We start from the raw sequence: 14,620 nt of genomic DNA, 5'->3' as shown, positions 1-14,620 counted from the left end.
CTCTTTTATAAGGAGAGGCTGCAGGACTTGAGTCTGTTCTGTCTAGACAAGAATGAGAGAGATCTCATTCATGGGTATAAATCAAAGCTGGGTGTTGGGAGGGCGGTGCCAGACTTCCTGGTGGTGTGCAGCAATAGGACAAGGATCAATGGCCATAAACTAAACCACACAAAGTTTCAGCTCGGTTGGACAGAGCATGGTACTAGTAATGAACTAGATGGTCTGTATGGGTCCCTTCCACCCCCAGCAGTTCTGTGAGTCGTGGCTATGCTGGTGCAGTAGGGCAGCACCCTCTGTTGGGGCCCCTCAGTTACTGTGCCCTGCTCCAGGGTGGGCATCTCCTGCTTGAGACTCCTTATCCGGTCATTCAGGCTCTGGAAAGGTCCATGGATATTTTACTCTTTAAAGGCCAACCCCCCTTGTCATGTTTGGGATGGAAGAATTAACGAATGGAGTCCCATCTGCAGATCCACTTGTCCCCAAAGTGCGCCCATTCCACAGAGACAGGGTGAGGGGCTGCTGCCTGCAGCCCCCACAGTCGCCCTGTGACTCAGCAATGGGCACTCATTGCTGTGTCAGGCACCCTTCTGCCCCCTCCCCCTCTCATAAGCAGGTTCCTCTCTCTCCTTGCTTGTGTATTTTCAAAGTCTGAGAGCTGCTGCATGAAGCCAGGTGAGCAGGCACGTAGGCTGAATGCTCGGATGTGTTTGTCAGGGTAAACATCAGGCACAAGCCCTGACTCTCTGATACTAACCACGTAGCTCATTTATGAAACTGCTTGATGTGGTTATTTTAACACCCTGACTTCTTGTCTGCTAGCCCTTTTTGCTGGACCTATTCCACTGCAAGCTATTTTTGTCCATATTTTGTCCCCCTCTGCAGTGTTTCTTCAGCTTTTTCTCAAGTGAGCGATTCTTGACCAGCACAGGACGTGTCCTTCGGGGGTGATACAGGGGTGCCTGTGTGCAACGTTCCCCACACTTCCCTTGTTCCCACAAATAGACTGAGCATAAACATGGCCACAACAGGGAGAGACTCACAATGCCATGTGATAGGACTTGGATACCTGCCTCCTTCAGGGGTCACTTGAAAATCTCTGCCAGAATCCTGTGTTTCCTTTAGATTTCTTTGCTTAAAGGTGTGGGAGTTTTCCGCTCCAAAGAGCTAACTGGAAAGCAAATCAACATTCTCATTAGGGTAAACGTATCTAATTTCCACTCCTAACATTCCATTTGTTTTTTTCTGGTAGTGTTTAACTGCTGCAATACAAACCCACTCCATGTGAGCTGTCCAAGTCTGTCTGCTCAGTGGAAAACAGAACTGCTCTCCTTATCTCACCACAGTGTCTGTGGGAAGGAAAACTTAAGGTACACCAACTTTGGAAAACAAACATAGGACACTTGAGGGCAGGATGGCTCCAAAATGCAAACAAAAAGTGGATTCATAAGCTGAAATCCAGAGAGTGGATTTCTTGATGAAGTATTACGAGACTTGCGGCTCTTGAAAAACACAGTAAAATAAACAGGGAATTAAATGGAGCAGAACCATGCAATTCTATTTGTGGGGATTCCAAAGTGCAACAAATACAGCATCTTTTGGCACCTCTAGGATAATGACCAGTTGTGTTCACTGATTCAATGATACTCATCACTTAATAAGACTGGGTAACCCTGAAGTCTGAGTAAAATTTGAATTCACATAATTATATGCTGCTTATTATGTTCCCTTCAGTTTTCAATTACAAAAAGTATTTTTGTACTGTTTTCCCTAAGGTTTTACTTAACTATTGTCTGATGCAAAATGGTTGCTGTATTTTACAGCACAGATGGGAGGTTTTGAATAGGAGTAGAATTAATTAAATTAGTTTTTGGTAGCATGACAAATCAAACACCTCAGTCCTTACAGAGAGCTCTAACAGAGTTAGCAACATACCCAGTGTTACTGTTGCTGTGTGCTTTCTAGTATAGTTTTCACTTGCTTGTTACTGCCAATCTGAACTGAAATTCCCCTGTTGGGTGTCTGCTTCCAGCTGTTTTATTTTAGTTTGTTTTGGTTATTTTGTTTTGTATTATGATTTGTTTGATTTGGTTTTGGAAAGTTCCATTTACAACAATTGAGCCAACTACAAGGATGAATTTAGGCAAAAATACATGGTTTTGTCCATTATAAACATAGCCATTTCTCTGAACAGCCCCTAGCATCTCTTTGCTTTGAAAAAACAAACTTTCAAATCTGGCAAGAAAATTGTCTTAGTTTCAGGGATATATTTTTCCATCTTCAGAAAAATGTGACCTGAAGAGGAAAAGAGTTAAAAGTGTTGAGTGGAGGCTTCTTAAAATTGTACAGCCCTGTCCCTAGAAAGTTTCACCTGTATTATGAGTTACCTTGTGTTAGCCCCAGCTAGAGTCTCACCTGAATGTAGGCATTCTTCCCTGAGAAAATCTGAGCTGGTGCCTTGCTTTGCTTATGTCGTGTCTAAAACAAGAAACCTCTAAGGGTAACACAGCCCATCTCTCTCCCCTGGAGCATTTTTGCTGAGGCTACCTGTTGTTAGAGAAGGTGTTGGCAGGAGGAAGCACATGAAAGACCCCTGTCTCTGGTGAGATGTTTGTGCTTTTTGTTGGTCTTCCTGTATTAAGGATAAGGGCTACTCATAATTGTAAGCTTCCAGTAAGCTTTATTGCTAACTGCTTTCCCAGAATATAAAGTGATTTTCCAGAAGAGATCTGGAGTGGAATGGTGTCTCTGAGTGGAAGGAATGGAAGAGTGCCTCTGAAATCCCATAGACAGAAGAAAAGATACTGAGATGGGGAGAAGAGAGCAGCTAAGCACCCTGAGACAGGTGTCATTCTGGAATATTTTTGTGCAAAGGCTGTTCTCATTGGGTGGGATTATGGAAGAGGAAGAGGAGATAAAATACTGAAGTGCATGTTCAGAGGCTTCGGGTTTAATGATCTAGTTAATCAAGGAAGGAGTCAGTTGTTATATTCCAGTACAAAAAAGCAACTGTTAGGTATAAATTCTGTAAGCTTTTATATAGACACTCATAGGCAGATAAGTGGTGGGAAGGACAGTGGTGTCAAAGTAACAGAAGCTCGTTTTAAAAAGCTGAGGAGGTTGATGCACAGACTGATGTACAGCTTTCTGGGCTGACTTTGTGGGTTATTACACTGCAGTTCTGAGGTGTCACTTGAAAATTTAGTATGAAAGCTTAAATCTGGAATCATCAATCAAATAGTAAAAGACAGAGACACTGTTTTTTAATAATAACTATGAAGTAACCTGGCAGGCAGTCGCACAAATTTAAGGCCTTTTCTATGAATTAACATGGACTAAAGGTTGCAAAGGAAAAAGAGATGGGTTCTTGGGCAGTGATTTCAGAGGAGATGGTGCTCAGATTTTACAGGTCATTGCTGCCAAAAGGGCCTCGTCATTTCCAGTTTTGTGTTCCAGTCTGTTAATTTGTGAAGTAATTGATGAGTTTTGCTCCATCTCTCCCAGTCCTCAATGACTGAGTCAACTCAGTAGCCTGGCAGAAATATAACCAGGCAGAAAAGTTTACCACCTTTTGCTGAATTCATTCAATCAGTCATTTGTTTAAATTAGTTATGTCAGGAGTCTTTATAAAGCATCAGAACACGAAGGAAGAGATGGGATTGCATGACCAGCTGGGGGGCTGGAGAGAGTCTCTGTAGGCATCACCAAAAAACAGTGAGATAACCTGAAGCTGTGCATTTTCTTTGACTTGTCAGGAAGCTTTGCCTGCAAGAAACCATTAGGTATGGCACCAGCTGAAATTCTTGGTAAATCTGGGGAAATGCAACCCATGATTATGGTTGGTCAGTGGTATCTCAGGAATCTTCCCAGATGCTGAGTCCAGCAAACACTGAAAAAAGGTGCATGCCCACAGAAACCTACCTATGGGCCTTGCAAGCTGCCAATATCCACAATATTAGTGTGAGAAATTAGGTTCTGGCTACCTGTAAAGGTGGAGAGTTCAATAGTAACAAAATGCAAGAATGGGGTTGTGGTATGCAGTGGTTTGAGAGAGCATATATTAGATTGTTTCTGCTCACCAGGCATAATCAAAGAGCTGTAGGTGGTGTTGAGAGTGAGTGGTTAAACTGCCTTGGCTTCTGCTCAATGTAGTGGTTTCATTTTCCCAGCTGAGTTCTCAAAAGCTGATAGATTTCATCTGAAGAAATGGAGGTTTTTCTCTTCAATATCTCAGGAATTCTTGGTCTAACTAAATCAGATTAGGACCACTATCTGTTCTCTGCTACTGATATATCCACATTTTCCATCTTTATAGTAAGTATGTGGATTTTAAAGTAGTTCATGAAGTCAGAGTGAAACTCGAAGGGATTTCAAAGTTATTTGAAGTGGCTTATTAGTCATTATTTGGTGTTTTCAGCTGATTGAAAATAACTCATGAGGATGAAAGTTTCTTGGGTGAAAGAAGGGATTTGTGTGTGTGTGTGTGTGTGTGTGTGTGTGTGTGTATTTTCAGATCCTTTCCCTAGTATTTGTCATCCTATGATAGACAGCAGATCTCTGATACCTCTCACCACTATGTGCTTGTACAGAAGGGTCTGTTTTAACCTGCACATACTGAGAGACAAGTTTTTCAGACAACAACTCACTGAAGGACAGAGGCACAGAGGCATTTGCCCTCTCCAAGATACACCAAGATACACCAGATACTCCAAGAATTACCTAAAACCTGTATGTGCCTCAAAGCTTCCTGGTCTAAAAAACAGTTTGAGGCTAGGGAAGCTTTAGGATGAAAGTTCATATATAAATGTCCTGTCCTTACTCTTTCCTAGACATCAGTTCATGCCTGCTGTTGTAACTCATTCTCTCCTGCCCTTGGCCATAGACCAAGGCAGGAGCATGAGCTGGCTGAACTTTGGTCAGGCCCAGTATGGGCAAGCTTGTGAACAGGAGTATCTCCACATCATAGGCATCCTCCAGATCATCCTCACACTAAAAAGAAGGAAAAGTAAGATACAACATCCCTCCCAGATGGAGGAGCTCTCTGAGATCCTAGCTTTTATGGGGTGCAGAGAGTGTGGCTGAGGCTGTGATTTTGCAATAACTTATTTCAGTTGCTGAATTCCCCATTCTCAGTCAGTTCCTTGACCCACACATTCAGCAAGCTCTATGCTGAGCCATGATGATAAATCATCAGAAAATTTAGCTCACTGCTGACATTTTTGTTCTGAAACTGCAGTCTTAGATCTGATCCTTAGAGATGATCTTTGCTTATGTTTTGAAGAAGGGACTGAAAGATGGAGGGACAGTCCCACTCAAACTCACATCCAATACTCTCAAGGATCAAATACAAGGAAGTGAAGCTACTCACAGCATGATCCTCAGAATGCATGTAATCAGGATTTATACAATTAAGGCAGTGGGTAGAGTGAATAAAGATTGATGTTTTCCAAATCATCCAGAAGTAGAAGTAGGGACAGTTGTTGAAACTAGTAGGAAATTGGTTTAGAAAAGATAGAATGGAATATACTTATAATGAACTTGTGGAATTTACTGCTGGCAGAGGTTTTGGAAGCAAATGGGTCAGCACACTGGAAAGGAGACTAAACAGTTAAATGGACTGCATATTCATAGGCAGATGCAAAAATAATTTAATAGGGATATGCTCCCTAGCATCCCTAATATGATGATTGTGGATGCTGGAGGAGAATAAAGAAAATTTATATGCCTGGCTTGTTCTCTTTAAATAGGATCTCTTGTTATTAAAGAAAGGATACTGGGGATAGCTGGATGTTGGTCTAACCCACCACGACATCCTTTATGTTCTTTTCAGGGCTCTGATTTTGTATCTACAGGTATGTGAGGATAAATACAATGCTGGTAGGAGTTTGTATTTTAATTTTTGAAGATGATACCTCAGGGTTCTCTTACTTCAGTAAGACCTGAACCATAGGCTGCTAAAACTGCTTTGTACGCTATTAAGGAAACATACACTTTTAATACAGTCCACATAATATCAGTGCTTAGATAGGGACTCTTAGACTGAACTATAGCCCTCCTGATGTTGCACTTTCCCCTGAGATCCTTTTGCTTTGTCTGTGTAGAACTTGATGAATACTCATGTCTCAGGAAAGATTTTGTAAGTTGTGATAGAATTTCCCCCAGGATATCAGTGTATTTTGGAAATATTATTTGATAGTCATCTGTTGGAAAATATCTAGTGCAGCTGAAGGAGAGAGAGTGCCAGATTAGACAGATTACTAGGCATGAATCCCAGCCCTTATTTGTGTGAGTACTCCTTCTGCCTTTAGATAATCTCATTAACATCAGGAGTATTGCTTACAAATGTACTACTGAGAAAAAGTGGTGAACAGGCTTAGGGCCTCAAAGCAACGTTCTTTTTCCAGCACTTTCCTTTTGAAATTCTGACCTTTTTCTCATCAGAGTTGGTACATCCATAAGGAGGACCACCCACTGCTCAGCAGCCTCGGGTAATGATTACCAACCCATCTTTTACATCTATCAGAAGTAACATTTTTAAGAGTTCAGATGTTGTTTTCCTTCCCTTTCCTAAGCTCTTCCCACACTTAGAGATACACAAGTACTGTGTTTCATGCTTGGTTGGTTATGAAGCCAGATCTTTTGTCTCCTCTGAGGGTTTTTTTGGTGCTCCTCCAGTGCAGATGAGCCAGGAACCTTCCACAAACATGTGCTAGAGGAGCCCCCAGTGGGTGGTGAGACTGGTATCTCATGGTGGTTGTCATCAGGCAGCGTGGGTTAGGATATGTCTTGCCAAGCCTGCCTGGAGAAGCACAGCTCAGTGAGACCATAGGGATATTGCCTAATAACAGCAGTAACTTAATTTGAGAAAAAGAGAAAAAAGCTGTCTCCATTTTTTTGTGGCTGAGGATACCCAAAGGAGTACTGCTGGGAGTGCAAAGGGAAGATTATGAGCATCAAATGATAGAAAGTGGTTACATGTCTACTGTTGGGTGCAATTACTCATGCTTGGAAAAGATGAAGTAACTTTTCTTTATACACCTAAAAGAAGAAGCCAAGTTAAAGTACTTACATAATTCAGCCACAAACGTTAAAGTGTGAGATAATGCCAACAACACTGCAACATAAAATCCAGATTTCAAGCCAAACACCCATGAAGGAAGAAGAAGTATTCCATGGAAAATATCATATTCTTGCAGTCTTTCTGACCACAGAGTTACACTCATTATGGTAAAGCTATAATTGCAGCCTTGTGAATAGAGTGCCACAGACAATGGCCTGTCAGTGTTTTTCCACTATAAACTCTCATGTGAGGTTTGCAATTTTGTGAAATACAATTATCTTTGGCTGGGATATTCAGCTACATTCTCATCCCAGAAACTGACCTTTTTTGTGTGCATGTTTGTTTCCTTTACTGAGTTGTTCAAAGTTCATTGTTTGGTAAGTGTTTGAGCCTTTCTGATTGCTTGGCTGCTTGTGCCTTATCTGTACTCTGAGGATGTGTGGGGAGTTTGCTGTCACTGGTAGTGCATCAATGCTTTGTAAAATTTAGGGCTGTGAGGCTGTTGCAGAGTCCACACTTTGGACCAAACTGCCTACATTTGTAGTGATGTGGTTTGAGAAAGTCAGGGCAGTGGGATTATAGCAAATTACCACTGACTAGCATACCCAGGCATGCACAGCTAAACGTGCTTTAGGGAATACTAGAGTATATTATTACAGCTATGGAAGGAAGGAGAATTGGCCAGGCCAGCTAAATGGGTAAAATTGTAAAGATTTGTCTGTTTTAAAGAAAAAGAAATTCTTAATTGATGTTTCAAAAAAGTCTTCTAAAACCTGTAGGATTAGAGAACCCCTGCAACATGCAAAAAACACTTTTGCAGTTCTGATTGTGGTAATAGAGATCCAAATCAGTCTAGTTCATTTTTTTCAAGGGGGAAAATACAGTGCTAACATTGCATGCTGATTCCCAGATTGAGGTATGTTTAGTTACAAGTGCTAGCCATGTAACACCTGCATATGAACTCCTGTAGAAATAGCAGATCTGAAATAACCATATGTGTAATGCCTTACTTAAAAATAATTATTTTGAGAAAAATATCACATGCACTTAAGAGATCTCACCTGCAGTTAGATACAGTTCAATAAACATGAATTTATTCAGTGTCAATCAATGCTCTGGAAGAAAACATGAAATCCTTGTGCTACAGAGATCTCTGGTTGCTTCAGCAACTCATTACAGGTTGTGGGGTAAAGCTGCTGAGTTCACATAGTTTAAATAAATATGAATCAAAGCAGTTTATTGCTTTATTAGCAGAGTGTAATTATACAGCAATCAGTGAACTATGGAAACGAGATCAGTAGTACAAATAGGCAAAGCATGCTAGAGATTTCTTCTATAACCAATCTGAGAAATATGCAGGTACACATAGGCACAGAGTTGTATGGACCCTCTCAACTCATGGGCAGTATGGGTTACAAAAACATCCCTCTTCCCAAAGATTGCAGATTTCCCTGTTTACTTGTCTCCTGTAGGAGATGTGGATCCTCTATCTTTTTACAGATCCCTGAAGTTCCCTACAAGTTATGGGCTGAACCACACACCCTTTAGATAGTTGTTTCCCTTCTGAGGTCTGTCCTGTTATGAGTTTTCACACTTCTTGAATAATTTTTTTCAGTCTGGCTCCTGCTTTGTGTCAAGTATTTTTGTAATTCCCCAGTAACTGTTTAATCTGGCTGATGATCATCTTCTGTAACATGATCAGTTTGGGCAAATGCTGACTGGGCAGTTGGGTGTGTTTCATCTGCAGACACACACAGATACTCAATTCACACACATCTTCATCTTCAGGGATGACATTACCTATGCCATTTGTCCAGGGCATGCTCTGCATCCCTGGCAGATCCATGCTGAGGAAGGGCCCTCCTTGGGAGGTGCATGGGCCACAGGAGCAGGGAGAGGAGCAAGGGGCATGGCCAAGCTGCCTGCAGCCATGTGGCTAGCACTGTTCAAACCAGAGTGACTTCTGTTCTGGATGCATCCCCCTCAGTAGATGGTAATGATAAGTGGGCAAGCAAATCTATTTCCAGAGTCCCTTCATGCTCCAAAATCCAAAAATAAAATTAACAGTTGCTTTACTAAATGTGTTTTGAACACCTATTATGATTCTCAATAAAGGCATCATAAATGGGATGGAAACAGCAAATTGGATCATTGGAAAAACTGCAGAGAGACCATCTGGACCTGGAGCTTTAATGGATTGTAAAGAATTTACATTTCACACTCCCACAGTTTACATTTTTTTAGGTGATAAAGACATTTGGATAATTTTATTTTTTGGGTGTTTTACATAAAACAAAGAGCTATGATTGAAACTGGAACTGGAGTCAGGAAATAACTTGATTGTGTACAATGTGGTAAAGTGCTAACAAATACCCATGTGCTACATGATTAATTTAGTATAAATGCCAGTTGTGGATTTGATTTGTCAGCAGTTGGCTTGGGTTTTGAGATTACTGGCCAATAATTTAATTGATGATTTGATCTATAACAGAATCTCAACTTTTGGGAATGAAAGAGAGTTGCAGTGATAGTGAAATGCATTAACTATATGCAGAGCTGTTAGCTGCTAGAGTGGATACTGATACGTTCTGGGGCCTTCATGCAGCTGGTGAATAGCCTACAGTATGATTTATGGTGGTAAATCAGGACAGGGAATAGAACCAAGTGACTGCTATTGTTTCAATATGTCTTCATGCAGTGTGTTTGAATTGTAGATACAGAGGCAAAGCACACTCTGGGTCTGTCTATAAATACAGCTGCAAAGTATGGCACTGCTCTTGCCTCTGAGTCAGTCTCTAATCTGTGTTCTTGGCATATCAGCACTGGGCCGTAGGGAAGGGCCATCTGTCAGAGGTAATTGAAAATGGAGGCACTGACCATCTGTGGTATTTGAAGTCTCTTGACATTTTTTGTGAGCTAAAGGATAATTCAGTGTTAGAATTTATATTGTGTCTACCTATTATCATCTACATTTTTCAAGGGAATACATTACTCTTGGTCTGTTGTCTTTAATTTCCATTGCCCATCTCTTTATGTTACACAAACCTATTTTTCACCCCTCTCTGCAGTTCACTCTCAACAGAAGTGACCCCTGTAAATCTTTGTAAGTTTGAGAATTTTTCAGAAGATGTGCCATGTAAATTACAAGTTACTGTTATCACTGGACCAAGCAGAAGCTTCCCTCAAAACCTTAAGATTTGACCAGGCTAAAATGGAATTAGATCTGGTTTCTACTTTGCAAAAGTCAATCAATGCTGTATTACATTGCTTTCCCATTTTCCCTATGGTGTAAATGATTTAGCAAATGGAAAGGCCAGCTCTATTCCAAAGAAAAGATGTATAAATGTGTATAAAGGAGTGCCTGCAGACTCCCTTTATATGCACAGCTATAGCTGTTAACACTAAATAATAATGTACAATGCTTGTGGGATCAAACTCTTGATTACATTAAGAAATTAATAAAGATTTGTAATGCTTATTTTGCATATCAAACGGCTGAATTTTATTTAAACATTTTTAGGTGTGTCAGTGTGAAAGAAACCAGCTCTGTCAGGTACACAGACACACACACACAAAGAGTAAGTTTTCTTTCTTCCAGAAAAAAAAAAAAGTTGTTGGAATATTTTTGTTAACTATGCTTCTAATCCAGGCATTTAAATACTGTACATATGCTGAGCTCACATGAAGAGAAAGAAAAGATATAGAGAATTTTTATTAAAAATGCACTCCCAGCAGGATTTGAAGTACACTACTTTGAAATACAAAGCCAGAACTTTATTATCAAAGCCAAGCAAATTTTCTGAACATATTCAAGGTACTGTTAGGGTAAGTGAAGGAAGCCTGTGAAGTTGCTTGGAGTTCAATAGTATAAAAACTAAAACACATTTATGTTTCAGCAGATGGTTGGCAGAAATCAGAATGGAGCCCGTTTTTTTGAGCAGGATCTGCATGCGCACAGAATACAGAGAGGAGAGACTAAAGGGTCATTTTCTGCACAGCCTTGTGCTCTTTCTAGGCAAACACTCCATCAGCGTTAGGCAGTGGGGCTCTGAGGATGGGATGCAATATGGAGCACAGAGCAGCTGAGTATGAAGGCTGTGTATTTGTGTCCCAGAGAAGCCAGGCAGGGGATACACCAGGGTATTCCACCTTTCCCCATAGCATCCTCCTCTCCCATTTCATCTTCATACTGCAGCGCCAGGAGAAGAGTGCAGCATATAGGAGTTGCAGAGTAGAGAATGCAGAGGCTGCCCATGGCATGCTCATCCCTGACACCTTAGAGTAATGGTGGTGTTGGCAGTCCTGGCCCCTGCAGTGTGCTGAGGCTGCAGTGCTCTGCACACCTGCATGAAGCGGCATGATTTGGACCACAGAGAGTGCTGTGGCCATCTGCCTGTTTATTTTCAGAGTTGGAAGCTGGCAGCTGGTTGTAGAGCTGGGAGGAAGGTGACTTTGTCACCTCCCTGTTCCTGCCACCTCCAGAGCTTGCTTCTAAAGGCCTGAAATGAGTTGCCAAAAAATTTCACTGAAAGACTGACTCTTTCTTAGGGTAGAAGTGTTCTTCTCAACTACCAGAGACTGTAGACTAACTGGCTTTGGTTTCCAACAGGAAAAAAATTTATTTGGATTTTAGTGGTATTTTTATTCCCTCAGAAGCGTTTTGAGGTAGAAATAACTGCATGAATCCTGTGTTAGGATAATTAGTCTGACACAAACTAGCTATCAAATTCATCACCTGAGGGAGTTTCTGAGCTATTCTTGGGTACCACATTGCCTCACAGAAGCTTCTTCTGTCTGTTGCATTCCTGCTGCTGTTTGCTGTCTCTGAGGAAAGGAAGGAATTTGCACTTTTTTAGGGTTTGGTTTGGAGGCTTTATAGAGGGAGGAGGTAAAATTGGTTCAGAGCCTTCAACCACAGACTCTATGAAATGCTTGTGTTTCCAGCATGGACATGGTGCTCGTGGTCAGAGTCACACTTCCAATACTACAGTGAAGGAATGTACTTCTGCAGCTTCTAATGCTCTACCACTGTTATCTCTGTCACCATCATCTTCTGGGACTAGAAGCATCTAATTTCAGCCCAGTCTGTCAAAACCTCTGGTGATCTGAATTCCCTTTTTATGCCTTTGCATAGAGCAATATCTTAGCTGCATTTGATGACAGTGGTTTTAAAAGATAAGGAAGCAAATTCTCACTCTTGTTTATGATTTCAGACTCTTTTTGATAAAAAGGTTCAGTGCACCCACATTTAAATGTAACTTAGTGTTCTTCCTTCCTATTTTTGAAACTTACTGTGCATGTATATTATGGAAGACGGATGTTACTAGCACAAAACAGTGTGCTTGCTATCTATTATACCATGATATATTTACTGAGAAAATTTCAATAAATAAACCACAGGCTTGAACCTCTGAACCCTTCTGAACCAGCTGATTCCCATGGTGGGTTTAGGAGTTTTTATGGATGGATGCTGTGTTCTCATGAGAATTTTACTGAAGCTCATAGACTCGAAACTGACTAGCAAGAAAATTTATGAGGTTACATGGGAACGATCAGATCTTTCATTCCAACACCCTATGAGTTTATAAAATGAACCCTTCCTTAAACTGTGCTAGAAGAGTGTTATTGCAGCTTTAATAAAATACCTCATGTTATCAATGATTTCTCATCAGTCAGAACCACTGGTTAATTTTACCAACTTTTCAGTTTTCAGTTATTCTAGATTAGAGAGTTCATTAAAGGTTTTTTGCTAAAAAATGTGGGGGAAAAAAAAAGAAAGAAGGGGGAAGGTCATAAGTTACTAAAGGCATCAAAGAACCCTTGTCAAGATGGATAATAGAAAGGGTGAATAGTGTCCACTATGCATTTGCTTAGCCTCTATTCTGTTTATCCTCTTGAATCCTCTCTAAAATTCCTCTTGTGATTTTGTTTAGGTTTAGAACAATCTTGATGTTCTGTAGCTGCTAATTATCCCACTTGAAATTTAACTTAAAATGTTATTTTGCATCATGTGATTGAGCTGGAAAGTTGCCTAATCCAGGAGTTGAGGTCTGTGCTGGTGAACTACAGAGGAAGTGGTCTAAGTAAGACTCCTTTCTGGGGATATTCCAACATTTTATTACATTCTGTGTACTAATGAGTAGAGAAAAGGACTGTGAGCCCGGAAGGGCAGAGTTTTAATCAAATGACTCATGATATGGCCCTCGGCAAAATACGTGACCTTGTAATTCAGTCATCTTAGCTGTAACAGTGGGTAAAAATAGGGGTTCAGTGTAGTGTTCAGGCAGAGAAACAGTTGTGCCTGCTTCAGCTGCATTCAAGGTCTGCAGTTTTTTTCCTCCTATGGAATAGATACAATGGGAAGACAGAAGATCTCCTTTCAGCTGCTCCAGAGAAGCTCAAATCCAAGAGGACATATTTTTCCGTGAGCAAGAGCTTTTAAAACTGTCAGATGGTGGTCAGTCCTTTCCTCTGTCTGATTCACCTGTGAGTGATCAAATTTGTTGGCCATGGTGGTGATCAGGTGCCAGGGAGACCAGGCACAAGGAGGATGAAGATGCACATTTTGAATGGTTGGTTCAAATCAGGTAGAAATTGCTGGTGCAGTTTGCCCAACCAGACAGAGCTAGGAGACTGTCTGGACTGCATAGTTTGGGACACTGATGCCCAAAGGCTGTTCTTTAATTGGTACATGATGTGCATCAGATTTCCAAGTGGCGCTGGAAATGCCGGTTTGGCCACCAACAAGCTGTGGTTGTTTAAGATGTCACAAGCCTTGTTTTAAATCAAGGGTACATCTTTGGTACTTGGCTGGTGCTGTGCTATTTAGGAGCAGCCTGTTTCTTCTGCTGCTTCCTTCAGCTCTGTGTGTTAGTCCTTATGGCTGTCTTGGATCGGGGCCCCAGAACTCCACCTGGGAAGCTTCAGGCTCTCAGCAGTGTGTGGAAGCACTCACCTGTCCCCAAGATCCTGTCAGATAAAAGGTGCCATACAGAAATATCAAGGAAACCTATTGTGTGTCGAAATATTTCAGGCCCTAAAAGAGGAAAAGGACTGGTTCACTTTGCCAGATTTGGAGCCACCCATTTTATTTCAGTATCACATTACACACTGCATTCTCATTGTCTTTCAGAAATGTGAGGAAGAAAACTTGGGGATGTTCTACTGCTCACCTGATCTGCTTTCACACCTTAGAGACCTGTTGTGATGGCAGAACAAAAGGAGATGGAGTATCCTTGGTTCTTAGCCTACAGACTTAGGAGAACTGCATTTTCATATGATTGTTTAAGCATAGGGAAAACATAATAAATATGTCCCATATCTCTAATCTTTGCTATCTCAGAACAGGAAGGAATGGGCAAGGTAGATACTGTAGTGCCTTTTGTAAATCAGTTGATCTGTGTATTTTCACATGTTTATGCAGAACAGGTTGACTAAGCCTCTTGTGCTCCAGAGAGAAAGTATCCTCGAGCTAACATTTTACTGATCCTGTTAAGATTAAAATAGGAGGAAACTGTGTACAAACAGGACTACAAATCATTGAAGTTATTAAATAAGAGCAAG

The sequence above is a fragment of the Ammospiza nelsoni genome, chromosome 3, assembly GCF_027579445.1.
Source record: "Ammospiza nelsoni isolate bAmmNel1 chromosome 3, bAmmNel1.pri, whole genome shotgun sequence".
NCBI lineage: Eukaryota > Metazoa > Chordata > Aves > Passeriformes > Passerellidae > Ammospiza > Ammospiza nelsoni.
Note: the sequence above shows the minus strand (reverse complement) of the source record.